Raw genomic sequence first — 13,766 nt, 5'->3', positions numbered from 1 at the left:
TCAATGTTTTAAAAAACAAACCAATATGGTGGGTTGGACCACATTTTGTTAAAAAAAAAAATCAGTTTATTTTGTGAACCCTTAGTTTTTGTTAACCTTTATATAGAGCATATAAACGAAAGTAATTTACAAAGAATGATATCCACCTTTTTTTTTTGAGTAAATATAAATCTGTCCAACCAAATTGAATCCGGATTTGATCACGGATGGATCAATTTGACATATTTCATTCCCATGATCGGTCCAATTTTTAGAACATTGGTGTAAGTTTGTGTGCTTCATTTTACTAAGGTGTGAAGATGATTTTGATAATCCTTATAATCGGCCAGGAACGTGTGTTTTCTCACGAGTCGTTCTTCTTGAGTTATTGGAATCCGACCCATAATTAAATGAGTTGCAATCCACAACGACTTCACGTTCCTATAAAAACATACGCTGTCTATATGGCACATTTTAATTGGAGATTAAAACGGTTTGGTTAAGAGTCCAGTGTGCTTTAAACTCCAACCAAAACATGCCACGCAAACACCGCTCCTATTTAAGAAGGGACACCTTACCTGATCCTGATCGTAATTAAATGAGATGAGACTTGGCCCAATGAATGATTTGTTGAACTTAAAAAAGATCAAAGAATTGCTACTGTTCATAAATGATTGTTGATGGATCCATGTCTTTTCTTGGAATCCATTTATTAATGGTCGATGTTACTTCTATCACTCTCCCATCCAAAATTGGGACCATTCATAGCCCCACTTGATTTCATTTTGAGCAACACAAATTTCAAGTGGTCCAATTCAGGAATAATTTTCCACCTTGAATCATAGCAACTAAGAAGAAAAAAAAAAAATCAACATGAACCACTTGTGGTCCAATTCATAGCCCCTCTCGATCTCTTTTAAATTTTTTTTTTTTTTTTTTAATTTTTAATTTTTTTAATTTTTTATGACAGACTGAACATAAAGCCCATTGAAGTTTTATTAATTTGATTTGATTTCAAAAGCTAAAAAAAGAAAAGAAAAGAAAAGAAGCAACCTTGTCTCTGTGAGCAAATCAAATGAAGAAACCAGCCAACACTAAACGGTATCAACGTATCTCTCATGCATCTTTAATTTCTTCTCATATTGTAAATATTCATAGTTTTACAACTTAATATTTCTTAGAGACTTGGACTACATGTAGGATTCTCCATTTATGCTAAAGATTTGAATTAATGTAATTGATTTAAAGTTACCAAAAATCTTATCTTTCGAAATGTGTTCATTTCTAGTTTTATCTTTCTTACTCTTTTTATTTATTTTGACAAGAACAAATCTTTTCTTCGGGATACACAAGGAAAAGATCAATGGGTGTACAAATCGAGTAATAATTCAAATCAGAAAATCATTAGCGATTTTTTTTATGGGTTATTGAATTGTCAATGACGCAGTTTTTTAAATAACCCATCCGTGAGACCCCTCGAATAAATCAAAGGTGATTTAAATGTGCCCCTTCAAATTTTAGTGAATATTTGAGATCCTCCCTAAGTTTTCAAACTGATGTCATACCCCTTCACCTTATTCATCTCAATCTAATATTTAACTGATGAGAAATTATCTAAATCTCCTTAGGTTTAACATGTAGCCTAAGACCCTTGATTTTTCTATCCAAAACTTAACATTTTACATATTTTGAGTAAAATTGTCCCGCATTTTCAACCTTCAAACCTTAAGAACAAGATAATTTTTTTTTAGGAAACGTAGAAAATGATGAAATTTTGAATAGAAAGAAAAAAGTTTTCTACAAGGGGTCAAGATGTTGGGAGATGAGTTTGAAAACATAGGTATCGCAAATATTCACCAAAATTAAGTGGATGCGAATTTCTAAATCATCCATAATTATAATTGGGATGGGTAGGTTTCCCTTTAAGAGAAACTTGTTCCCAATGATTGAGTAAAATCGACTAGAGTTGATCATACATTTGTATGGATCAAATTTTTTTTAAAAAAATTTAGTTTCACTTATTAATGGTTGGGTTTAATTCCTCCACTTTTCTATTCAAATTGGGACCATTAGTGACCTCTGTTGGGACCATTAGCATCTGTTAGTGATTTAATAAAGATTAATTTTCTATTATATATTTGTGATGAGTGGAATCTTTTGGGATCCACTTTTGATTAGGTTATAAGATTAATTTTTGGTCTCTGTCTAATCTTTATTACCTCAAAACGACGTAGCTACAAGGCTTTCGCTTTCATTTCGTGATAGTTAGAGATCTCTAGGGCTGTAATCTTTGTCAAGAATATAGTGACCTCATTCATGGAGTAGTACACTGCCGAACCACGTAAATTTTTTTATGTTTTTGTGTGATAATTGTTATTTTTGTTGCTTTTGTGACACTTTTTGTGTGTGCTTACTATGACTTGGTCAATTCGATGTGAAGAGAATTTTCATAATATTTTTATTGTTGGCCATGTAGTTTGGTTACACATTCCAATCAAAAATGTTTCTCTAAACTACATTATTAAACTTTAATAAAATGATGAATTAAATTTATAAGATTAGACTAATTAAGAATCTTTTCACTGAGAAAATCATAATCTTTCTCGAAAATCTATGTCTACAAAATTTATATTTTAAATCAGCTCATAACAATTTGATGGATTCCATCTTTAGAAAAGTGAATTTTTTTTTTCAAAAAAAACAAAAAAAATGGCTAATGATTTTTTGACTCGAAAATTTTAAATCTGGTCAACCTTTATAAATCTGATTAATTAATTGGACTGTAGTTGGGTCGATTCTAAAGGTTGGTCTAAATAGATTGCTCTTTCCTTATTGGATCATTTAGAGAATATTGTGAGAAAGGGGAGGTTGGGAATTTGATGGTATTTGGTCAGATCCGAAAGATGTTGAGCACCATTCCCACCTGATTAGTAGTCGATATCTACTGTAATTGTTAATCTTTATTGGATTGGTCGATGATAAGTTTGGGAGTCCAACTCATACCCAATTGGCAATGACTAGAGAGGTTTAGGAACTTATAAGGAGAGAGACAAGTGTTACGATCCTTAGGTTAAGATTTAAACTTTTCGCTCCATTGATGCCTAAGTATTTTTGGAGCATTGATTTGGGTCTTTAACATTTTGTATCAGAGTCAACTCCACATCTAGGGTTTGAGTCATGGGGAGGTGATTCTGGAGGGGGAAAAATGGACTTGCCATAGTATGGGATATGGAAGGATCCGCCATAGTAGACCATCGTAATTAGTCTGGGAAGGGACAACTGATGGAAAAAAGAAAAAAAAGGATATTTAGTAATTGGAAAGAAGGCCAAGCTGTAAAGTAGGCCAATGAAGGCATCGGCCTTGAAGCATGGGTGTATGTTACAATCCTTATGTCAAGACTTAAACTTTCCGCTCCATTGATGTCTAGGTATTTTTGGAGCATTGATTTGAGTCTTAACACAAGGCAATGAGTGTCCAATGTAGGAGTTTGCATGTGAAAATATGAATTGGATGACATAGAGTAGAGAAAGTCCCACTCTAATACCATATGATAAGTTTGGGGGTCCAACTCAAAATCAATTAACAATGAGTGGAGAGGCCCAGGAACTACTAAGGAGAGAGACAAGACAATGAGTGTTCAATGTGGGACTAAACTCAACAAATTAGCAATTAGCATACAAACATGTAATAAGGTGACAAACATGTATATTAGACATGAGATATAATACAAATTTTAAAAATTGGACTTGTCGGGTGAATGAGTGAAAACTAGGAGTGTCGGTTGATATTTCAACACACAAGCAATGTGTTGGAATGGGTTTAATGTAAACACCTCATTTTGTGCCTATATGATTAGTCAAGAATTGCAACTTATTTTCCGAAACGAGTTAATATCTCTAAGTTAATCCCAAACAACCCAACAAATAAATTTTTAAATCAATCAAGTCGGACTCGGAGCAATAATTAAATGGGATGGGACTGGTTTCCCTTTCCGAGAACTTGTCCCAATTATTGATTTGGATGAAAAACGAGCTAGCGATGCCTGTTGATGATTGTTGATGGAACCATGTTTTTCCTTGGTATCCATTTGTTAATGGTGGATTTCTGATGATTCTACCACCATACCCTCCAAATTGGGACCATATTTATAGCCCTATTTGTTATCATCTTGAGCAGCACGAATCTCAAATGGTCCAAACTCAGGAATAATTTTCCACCTTGAATTAAAAAACCAATAATATAAAAATTTCAGCAAGAACAACTTGTGGTTACGAGGCCTTCAAGCAACCACTACTCTACATCCAAAAGCAACAATAATCCATACAATCATTGATTAATATTTCTCATTTCTTTATAAGAATAATGTTTTAAATAATATTTTCAAAGGGCACCAGACTTTTCCCTTTTAAAGCGGGATTTTGTGGATTCAAGTTTAGAAATAATAATTAGCTATAGTTGACGTTGGTTCATTCCATTCCCATCTTTCCTTTAATAATAATAATAATAATAATAATAATAAGATGAAGAAAAAGAAAAGTAATGCTGAAGTGACCTCAAGATTGCATCTCACATCATACACTTTGACGTGTAAGTGTATTGGAACCATAGTTACTTTTCCTCGAGATATGAATGAAAAAGTATCTATGGCTCCCATCCACTTTCACGTTAAGATGTGCGATATCAGATCCAATCTTAAGGTCACTGCAGCACAACTCTAATAATAATAATAATAATGATATTTTAGAAATGGGAGCGGTTCACCAGCCCTAAAGTTAACTAAATATTATGCCAAACATTTTTCAAAACATGGGTTAGAAATTTTAGAATGAGCTGGTTTTTTGTGAGGATGATCTCTACGATGAGGAGATCATCCTCACCAAAAATCAGCCTATTCCAAAACTTCTAATCCCATCAAAAGTGATTTAAAAAAAATGGACAATCCACGATTCTTCAATTCGTAAATTAGGGTTATAAATTTCAAAATGAGCTGATTTTTGGAGAGGATGATCTCTTCATCGTAAAGATCATCCTCACAAAAATCAGCTCATTCAAAAGCTTCTAACCTATGTTTTGAAAAATATTTGACATAATGTTTGGCAAATTTTAGGGTTGCTGAACCGCTTTCTTTAGAAATATAACCCTGTTAAATTGATAATATTAGGTTTACCCTTTGATGTTTTTTTTTTCAAAATGCTTTTCTAATACTTAAACTACTAAATCAAAACTTGGAAAATATCATAACTTAAGAGTTAAATTATCAAAGGCAAAACACCATTGACTTCCGATAAGGTGGGGGCAAACCTGATCTTGCATTTTTCAAGGAGGTAAAATTAATATCACCAATTCCGCAGAGGATGTTTCCTAAATACTCAAATAATAATAATAATAATAATAATATAATTTTTTAATAGCTTAGGTTGTGAGTTAGGATCATAGCTTTAAAATTCATCCAATTGAAAAATCGGGATATCTCAAATATTTACCAAAATGTGGGGCCATTGGGGTAAGTCTAAATCACCCATAATTAAATGGGATGGGATATGTTTCCTGTTAAGACCTAAGACAAATAGTCCTCAATGAATGAGTCCAACAATTTGGACTCAAAATGGACTAGAATTCATCATCAATTATTGGGCTGGGATCAATTTCCCACCTCGTGTTTAGAGAGAGAGAGAGAGAGATTCACTTTGCTAGACCTGTTACATTTTTATTACAGAAACTCCCTTGGAGGTCTGACAACTCCAAGTTATTAGGATCCACATCAGAAAATTCAAATTGATGTGATTAATTTATTATAGAACATACCTTAGAGTGGATGCTAACCGCATCAATTTGTGGCATCTAAAAACATGATATGATGCCATAGGATTATAAAAGACAAAATTCTAAGAACTTTGATAAAGAGATTTAAAAAAAAAAAAAAAAGAATTTGAAATTTATTTTAAAATTTGGGAGATTGGTAGCCATCCTTTTTCAATACGTTTGATCAAAGCTTAAATGGAATTTTTCTTTTGAATCCGAGTTTTTCTGAAATCTAGAAGGTGGTTATATTAGATTTGCCAATTTGATGATCCTTGTGGGGCCAATGACCAATGATAAGATTTAATCTTACTTACTTACCCATGCTAGCCTGATTCATAAAATAAAGTTTGCGGAGTAACAGACTTGACAAAGTAAAGGAGGTTTTGCATGAAAATTGCAATGAGACATTTTACTAACTAGCTTAGAACCTTATTAAGAGTCGATTTGCTCAATGGATTACCACCTCAACAATCCAACACCACAGCCCTCTAAGTTGCTTTGAAAAAGAGTTGTGATAATATGACACCTCCCTCCGACACACACCCCCACCACTAAACCGTAGATCAATTATCTCGAGATACACAACAAATATTTATGATGACATGGTGGTGTGGAGGGGTGTTTTTGTGTAGGGGGGGGGGGGGGGGGAGATCTTCAAAAAACTAAAATTCAAAAAAAAAAAAAAGAGGAGAGGAAAACCATTTGTTTTTTATTTGATCCAAGATTTTGAAAATAGACAAGTATGAAACTTCCGCAAAACTCCCAAACTTAAAATTGAATTTCAATTGTGAAAAACAATTTTTTTGGGGATTTTTTTTTTCTATAGCTCAGAGAATTTTATCCTTGCAACCCTCTCAAGCCAATAATCATGTTTTTGGCTGCCATAAGTTGAGCACAAGGACCCTAAGTGAGGCTGAAGTCCTTACTAAATTAGTAAGGCTAATCATTTTCAGCGAACAAAAAATGAATTGAGGTAAAGGGGATCTTAAGTTTCTTATGCAAATTTAACAATCAAACAATAATACAATCGGACCAGTAATTAATTGGGATGGGACCTGTTTCACTTTAGACAGACATGATCCAATGATTGATATAGGCTAAAAAAATGGACAAATCTGACCATTAATGATTGCCTTCGAGATTCAATTATTAATGGATGGTGGCTTCACCACTACTAATAGTGATACCATCCAATCCAAACAGGGACCATTGATAGCCATACTTGCCCTCATATTTAGCCATAGAATATATCTACTTTACAAAGTGGTCCAAACACTAGAAGAATTTTACACCTTATTTTATAATAACCATCTTATAAAAAGATTCAATGTCGATGTATCAATTTTCTTCTGTTAAAACTGATGGCTAATTGAATCAGTTTGAAGGATTTAGAGAGTTTCGGGTTTGAAAATTTTCCAGATGAAAGAGCAAAGAAACAAGTAGCCTCAGCAATTTTGGGCTCAACTAATTTATGAATATATGGTCTGTCTTGCTCATTGGGAGGGCACCACCAAAACCCCAATGTTAGAAATGTGACTAGTAGTACCCAACATGTCTACAATTGTAGGATGTGTAATTAATAAGCCTGGAAGACCTGAGTAACTAGTTCTTCCTCCGTGTTTTTTGTTCTTCGAAAAACCCTAATTCCATGTTTCACTGTCAGATGATTAGTGCTAGAATGACCTAAAGAATCCCTGCATAAGATATAGTAGAGGCTTCATTCCTCCTGTTGAATAGTTTATCACTTTGAATTGATAGCTTATTCTTGGATACAGGAAAAATGTATCTTGTAGGCAAGCCAGTGGCGAACTGTCCCCCAGCTATTGAATTTTATCATTATCAAAGCCCCTTCCCACAAAAACTGTGGTTGGCCAAACAAACCTTGTTTTTCCATTCAATTATTATGTCTAAAGCCATGTCTCTTGTTAATTCAAGTGTCTTCATATACGCTCCCTACTACTCTTTTAAGTAAGAACTAGCAACTACCATAATAGATATTACATATACTAGCTGTTTAAGAGATCACTTGTGTATCATCCAACAAAGTAAACACCTCACATCATCCATAAAATAGATTCATGGAAGGTGAAAAGGTTAAAATAAAAAATAAAAAAATCCTAGAGTGAGAAAAAGGTGTGAATAATAGGAGGGTCAAACCGTCCTATTATTCATTGTGTGAAAGCCCTTTAAACACACCAAATCACGGGTGATTCCTAGATCTTTAAGCATTTCCTAGGAACAACCCACCTAGACTGGAGTGGGGTGGAAGAAAACGGGAAAAAACTTTGAAGCAGGCAGCACGTTGCTTCAAAATTTTGAAGAAACCCTCTCCATTGGATTACACGTGGCATTTCCAAGGAGACATTTCAAAATTAGGTAGAATTGTAGGGGATTGAAATAAATTCAAAACGCCACGTGTCTTGTAACGAGGATGGTTGGACTTGAAAACAGGTTTATATCATAGATGTCCAAAAATTCATTCTTTTTATGCATAAAATTATATGAAGCTTTGCTATAAGCTTAAGGATCAACAACCATTAAGAACTAAATAAGAGTTACATTTCACTAGCCAATTTCCATAAAGAAAAGATATGAGCCCAAGAATAAAAACTTCCCTACAACGCTTAGGAGGATAAACCAACAAAGATAAGAAGCATTTAACTGCAATATACTACTCATTGAACTTAACAAAGCATACGCCCATGGATTAAAACCAAAATGTAGATTCATTTCATATTTTCGTTCAAACACAAAGGCAAACATATACAAGAGAGCACCTTTTGAACATTAGGAAACAAGATTGGCTTGACACAAACTAAAAGAACAGAAAAGAAAGCGAGACAAAAAAGAATTGAAAAACATAAATTTCGTCTCTCTTTCAAATTACCCACATCCCTTCTTTAAAATATCTCTTCTTCCCCGAAATCCCATAACAAATTGAGTAAATCTAAAGCGATCAAGCTCTTTCCCTGAAATCCCATAATCTGAAGGGATCAATAGCGCGAAATGGTCAGATATTTAACAAGTACCTTTGGGTAAGTAATACCTTACATCTACTGTGTACGATTCTCCCTAAATATTCAAGATCATCGATGGGAGAACCAGAGCAGTAAACATCCAGATTATCATTATTATTTTTTTAATCACCACCAGTTTTCCTTAAACTTATAGAGATTACAAGAAAAGGAAAATAATTGGTAAAATTACCTATCCTTCCATGGTTTCTCAGAAGGAGTTCATTTCAAGACAATAGGTTCTCCTTTTCACCAAAAGCTTAGCAGCGCTCCCATACGGCTCTTCAAACGCCTTTGAAATCCAAGATACATCAGAGTTCTCTTTCTTGGCCGCTATTTGCTCACTCGGCCGTATAGCAACCAATGTTGCCCCTTTCAACACTACCCCATTTGGTAATTCCAAATGAGAAGCATACCAAAGCCTCATATTAAGTGCAGGAACTAACGTCCGCTTCGATGCTGTCGAAGCTGACAATGGTTTCACTCTTAACTCCTCAAGTTGCTCTCTGTTCATCCTCAATTCTCCTTGCCCATCTGCATCCATCAAAACCAGATTATCCAGGGTTTGGTGCTCAGCAATTATCTGTTGGAGCAAGAAATGCCTAGCTGAAGCCGCGATTAAAGAACTAATAGTCCACACCACTCTCAATTTCAAACCTCCACTCGTATAAAACGAATCAGGGATGTTCCCATTATCTTCTTCATCACCACAACCGACACCGTTTTCGTTTTCGTGAACCGGTGAAGATTTCAAATTTCCCAAATTGGTAGACGAAGAAGCGCCAAGAATTACACAATCGTCAAGGGTGGATCCGAAATCGGCTCTCCATTTGAGTAAAACCCCATCATCAATCCCTAATTCTCCATTAGGGAGCTCGATTCGAAGACTTCGAATTTCATTGAAGTTCTTCAAGACCTGTATTGGAGAGTGATGGGTTACGTCACCACCTCCTTCGCCATCACTAAGAGGTGATGAAGACGACGAAGAAGAGGGTTTCTTAGGACCGAGGAACTGGCCGAGAGAAATGAGAGGTTTAACTATACTTCCACAGACGAAGCGAAAGAGATTGGAGAAGATGCCACGTGTCTTGTCAGAAGATATAGTTGCAGAAGAGGACACGTCATCGTCGGAGATGACGCAATCGACTTTGACCATGACGTTGTCGACCTGAGTGACGAGACCGTGAAATCTCCGGGAAACGACACAGCAGCAACCTAGGGCTTTGATATCTCCGATGTTGTTGAACACTACCAGTAACAGAGAGTCCGGTAACCGGTCGAAATGATCGATCGGTTCTGAATCTGACATTTTCGACGAATCCGGCAAGATTTTGTCGGTGAGATCTGGTCGGAGAGAAGACATGGATGGAGATAGAGAGAGAAGGTAATCCGATCTGACCAGATCTAGCTTCCGGTGATAGCGATTGCGACGTAAGAGATCTCTCCGTTTAGGGTTTTAGTGTCAGATCTGGTCTGGGATTTGGATCATCTCATCGTAGGTGGCGATGGAGGGAGAGAACGAAACCCTAACTCTAATTTGGAGTAAAATGGATGGAGAGAGAGAGAGAGAGACAGAGAGAGCAGAGTGAGTGAGAGATAACTTTCTCTTGCAGAGAAGTAGGCAGAAAGCACTTTAAAGAGGAGGAGATGTCGGTGTCAGTTGGCCCCCTAACAAAAAGGGTTTGGGCTTTGATTATGAGCCCACAAAATTTTATCCAATCCTTTAAATACGGACTTGACTTGACAAGGGCCTAATAATGCCTCTACATGCCCACTAGTGTGTCTTTTATATATTATTTATGATTAGATGGTATGATTTATATATAACACACACACACACACACACACACAAATTAAAATATATTATAAAACAAGAAATTTACTCGCAACTCCTTCCAATTTTTTAAACTATGGATAGTTATTGAACTCGATTTTTGATTTTTGATTTTTTTTTTTTTTTTTAACAATATCAAAGGACTCCAAATAATTTTGAAAAGCAATACGAGTTCAATAATTTTTATAAAACTTGAAAACAACCCAAACTTGATATAGGATTGCAACTTGGACAGGCCAACCCAAACCTGCTAGCTTGAGCTTGACCTTGACTCACATTTGAGCATATTTAACTTGGATTCTGTCTCAATTTCAAATAAAAAATAAATAAATAATTATGGACTCCAATTAAGTTGAGTTCAACCATAGGCATCAAACAACCTGATTTTTTCCTAATTTGAATTTAATATGATTAAAATTTCAAATTATTATTTTTATATTTTAATTTTTTTCTCATTCACAATTCATATTTTAATATTTAGTATATATTTTTAATTTATCGAAATATCAAAATTAATATGTGATTATTTTCATTAAATAATAAATTATTTTGTTATTAATGATTTTGTCTTTATAATTTTTATATTGTCATACCATGATTATATGTAACTTTAAATGTTGATTTTATTTGAAATCATAATTAATAGAAATTATAATTAACAATAATCAAAATTGGTTGCTTTAGTTAATCATCGTCTTCTTCTTCTTTAATTTTCTTTTTTATAATTATATGTATCTAACTTTTGAAACACATTTTAAGATAGATAATTACAAATTTTATATTCTTTTACACGTCACTTATCTTTATGTAAGAATTTATCAATTATCATTGCTAAATTATCTAATTCAATGAGGAATAAATTAACCCAATCAACTCGAACAACTCAACCAACCCAACTTGGTTTGGGCTCAAATTGAGTATTTCAAATCCGAAGTCAGGTTGGGCATGAGCATGGGTTGGTGTTTGGATTGGACTCAGGTTTATCCTCAACCCAATCCAACCCACCCGAGTTATAACACTAACTTGGTCAGGTTCATTAGGGTCTAAGTCTAGGCTTATTCTTGAATTAAATAAGGGGTAAATCTAATATCACAAATTTTTCATGGGTGTACTACTAAAATTTTCATAAATACCTTATCATAGTTATTTGTATAGAAAATGCTTTACATGTGCAAGATCTGGAAGCATCTTTTACGAGGGGATCAGTGCATGTTACGGACTCTTAGTAAAGGACTGGAACAAGTGAGATCCGTACTAAAAGGTACAATATCGTATGTGATTATATCTTAAGTAACTCCCAACTACATATAGTTTAAGGGTCCCGTTCGCTCGCTAACAGATTGGCAAACTGTTTTTAACCGTTCGATAAAACGGTATCTGACGGACGAGATCGACTCTCATATATACGTTATAATATTTACAATTTTACAGCGCTATCCCTCAAAATACCGTTATTTTGTGCTTTCTCCCTCTCTTTTTTAAACCCCTCACAGAACAGAGAGGTTCTGTTCGAACAGAACGCCAAACCTCTTCACCTCTTCGAACTCACTCTCTCTCTCACTCGCTCTCACTCTCTCTCTCACTGTCGCTCTCTCTCTCTCACTCCCTCTCTCACTCACTCCCTCTCTCTCGCCCGAACATGAACACGAACAGGACCTCTCTCTATCGCTATCGCTGCATCTCTCTCTCTCTCTCTCGCTGTATTCAATAATTTACCGAAACAACATATCTATTCCTCTTTTTTCCTTTTTTTTGGTAAATTAAGGATTTCATGGTGGAGAGTTTAACAATACAAAATGTACTTTTGAACTCTTCAGTTTCTGTCCATGAGACTTTTTGTTTTTGTTCTCATGGTCCGCGTGGAAGGCCAATAGATGAGGAAGGTGTTCATACTTCAGCTTGCAATCTGTTAATTTTCCTCTTCTTCTGCACTTTGATGTCATTTTCTCTCTTCTTTTTTTTCAGAAAAAGAAAAACAATTACTTGCATAAACCATAGATTTTCTGATTTGCACAAATTAACAAATATTGCAAAGCATTAAGACTTCCCAATGTGAAATATTCAAGAAATATTGAAGACCCTTATTTTAAATCGAAGTATTCTATTTTAATACAGATGTTGGAGGAAACAACTTATGATGGCGAAGGATACAAGACGGGTGGATGTACTTTGTTATCGTGTCTCTCTAAGCCAAAAGCTTCTCCGTGGAACAGAGAAGTACAAAAAGCTGAATGAGATTGTGGAATCAGCGGCAAAGAAGCTCGAAGTCGAAGTGGGGCCTTTAGCTGGTTTACCTGTGAAGATAACACGGGGTATTGTTAACAGGCTCTCTTCAGGCCCTGACATTCAGAAGCTGTGCGCAGCTGCGGTGTAGTCGCTAGATTCAATGCTTTCTTGTAACATGTTGCATTTACCTCCAAATCCTCAGATTTGAGGTAATATTCTGCCAAATCCTACAAATTGTTTTTAGAACACAGTCATTCTTTTTTCTTTTTTTGTTCGAACAGAACCTCTCTGTTCTGTGAGGGGTTTAAAGAAGAGAGGGAGGAAGCACAAAATAACGGTATTTTGAGGGATGGCGCTGTAAAATTGTAAATATTATAACGTATATATGAGAGTCGATCTCGTCCGTCAGATACCGTTTTATCGAACGGTTAAAAACAGTTTGCCAATCCGTCCGCCAATCTGTTAGCCAGCGAACGGGACCCATAGTTTAATTATGTTTTAAACATTAAAGGCTACTCAAATTGGTCAATCAATTAAGGGTGTCAATGCCTCTAATCCAAATCGATTAATTAAAAAAGTAGAATCGGAATCGCTTAAAATTTTTGGTTCGTAATGATTTGTTTCTATTATAATCTTTCTTTTAATTAATTCAACATTTTAGAAACGATTCTAATTAATTCCAATAAAAATATGTTCAAAATCAAGATTTTCAATTTCGATTCCAATTAAATGGGTACTTGTTAACATTCTTACAACAACTATTCTCTTAAAATGATTAAGATACCCTTTAAAAGAAATGAGACATTTGCCCACAATAACTTTTATAGGAAAAAAAAAAAAAAAAAACCTCTTAGAATGTGGGATTGGAAATTTGATTGGAGGAGGCCAATACCATGTGATGATTTTTGAG

At 34.8% G+C, this 13,766-nt stretch overlaps 1 pseudogene across 1 annotated transcript; it reads right to left on the bottom strand.

The window, feature by feature from the left end:
* Nucleotides 1–8,489: 8,489 nt before the first annotated feature.
* Nucleotides 8,490–10,400, bottom strand: LOC147390649 (F-box protein At5g46170 pseudogene; annotated as a pseudogene). Its single transcript, XR_015183189.1, has 2 exons — nt 8,990–10,400; nt 8,490–8,766 (listed from the first exon to the last, which is right to left on the bottom strand). The product of XR_015183189.1 is annotated as an F-box protein At5g46170 pseudogene (transcript).
* Between the last annotated feature and the right edge of the window lie 3,366 nt (nt 10,401–13,766).

This window comes from Akebia trifoliata, chromosome 11, assembly GCF_017979445.1.
Source record: "Akebia trifoliata isolate Shusen 1 chromosome 11, ASM1797944v1, whole genome shotgun sequence".
Taxonomy (NCBI): domain Eukaryota; kingdom Viridiplantae; phylum Streptophyta; class Magnoliopsida; order Ranunculales; family Lardizabalaceae; genus Akebia; species Akebia trifoliata.
The sequence above is the reverse complement of the archived record's forward strand: the minus strand, read 5'-3'. Positions and strand labels throughout refer to the sequence as shown.